Here is a 1,428-nt window from a genome sequence, read left to right on the forward strand (position 1 = left end):
GGCACCAGCGGCACGGAGACCTGCGGGAATGGCACCGCGGTGAGAGCCCGGTACCCCAGCCACCCAGCCAGGGCGTGGGCCCCCCTCGCCACCCTCCTCCAGCGCTGCCCAGACTGGCAGCACACCGGGGCCCCAGCCACCACAGGTTTTGCTAGTCTTCTGTCCCCTATAATAGGCTTTGTGAGGCTGCCTTTCCATAAAATTAAGGCTCCAAGTGTCCTACTTACATAATTTAGTGTCAGAATTGCAAATTTGCCTTTCCCAGAGAGAATTCCTGATACCCACCCTTTAACCTGATGAAGACTTTCAAATCAAACGTGCCGACCCAGAGATGGGGAGGGCAACCAGAAGCCCCACAGGCCTATGTCATTCTGACTAGAGCCATCCTGAAAACTTATGCTCACACCCTCTGTAAAAGTTGTAAAGTTTCACCTGAACACAGCACTTAAACCACTTTGCATGGTTTAGTTCAGGGCGGCCCTTCTCTCAGCCACCTTCAGGTGCTTTCTGAGCTCGTTGCAGCCTGTCCACCAAACTCAAAAGGCTCCCCCCTCACCCCATCTTCGATTTTCTGGGGTTTTTAAATTTCTTTACAGAAATACACGTGCTTCTGTTTCCACATCCCACGTGGTACGTCCCAATAGCGAACATGTGGGTATTAACCACCCAAAAGCACTGAAAATCCTCCCAGAGCTCCACGGAAAGGGCAGGGGGTGAATTTTCCTCCTTTCCCTTTCAATAGTTCAGACCAATCATGATTTTTGCAACAGCCACATGCAAACAGCAAAGCACACCACCACATTTTGGGCACCTCTGCAATTTACCCAGCAAAGAGAGCACACGGAACACATGCAAGAATCGGTGAGAAAATGCGGAGAAAAAACCCAATGTGACAAACTAGGAGCTGGCTCAGATGAGCCCCGTACAGACTGGAGAGCTCTCTGCCTTTGAGGGAAGGCAGCAGCTCGCCCAAGCTGCCAGCAGCAGCAGTGTTCCTCCCTGGCAGGGGTTCTCTCAATCCCAAAGACAGGCATACTTTGCAGATTCAGAAAAATCCCTTTTTCTCCCATCTCCTGTAGTCTGGTCCCTAGGAGGCAGCTGTGCAGAAACACAGAGCTGGGGTTACAATTAGTCACAAGCTGAACACCAGCCAACAACATCGTACTGCTGGTAAAGACCAAAATCCTTGTGTCTGTACACAGGACTGCCTTATGTAAGGCACACACAGTAATCCCTGTGCACCAGTGCTGCTGGGATCATAGCTGGAATGGTGTCTCATCCTGGTGGCTGGATTTCAAGAGAAAAACAAACCCATAAAGAAGTTCAAATGAAAGCAATGAAAAGGATAAAAGGTCATGGGGGGGCGGGGGGAGGACAGAGGATGGGATGACGAAACAAAAATAACGCCAACCCCAAAACTTAGCAAAA

This window comes from Leptosomus discolor, chromosome 24 (genome assembly GCF_034619465.1).
Source record: "Leptosomus discolor isolate bLepDis1 chromosome 24, bLepDis1.hap2, whole genome shotgun sequence".
In the NCBI taxonomy this organism is placed as follows: Eukaryota; Metazoa; Chordata; class Aves; order Leptosomiformes; family Leptosomidae; genus Leptosomus; species Leptosomus discolor.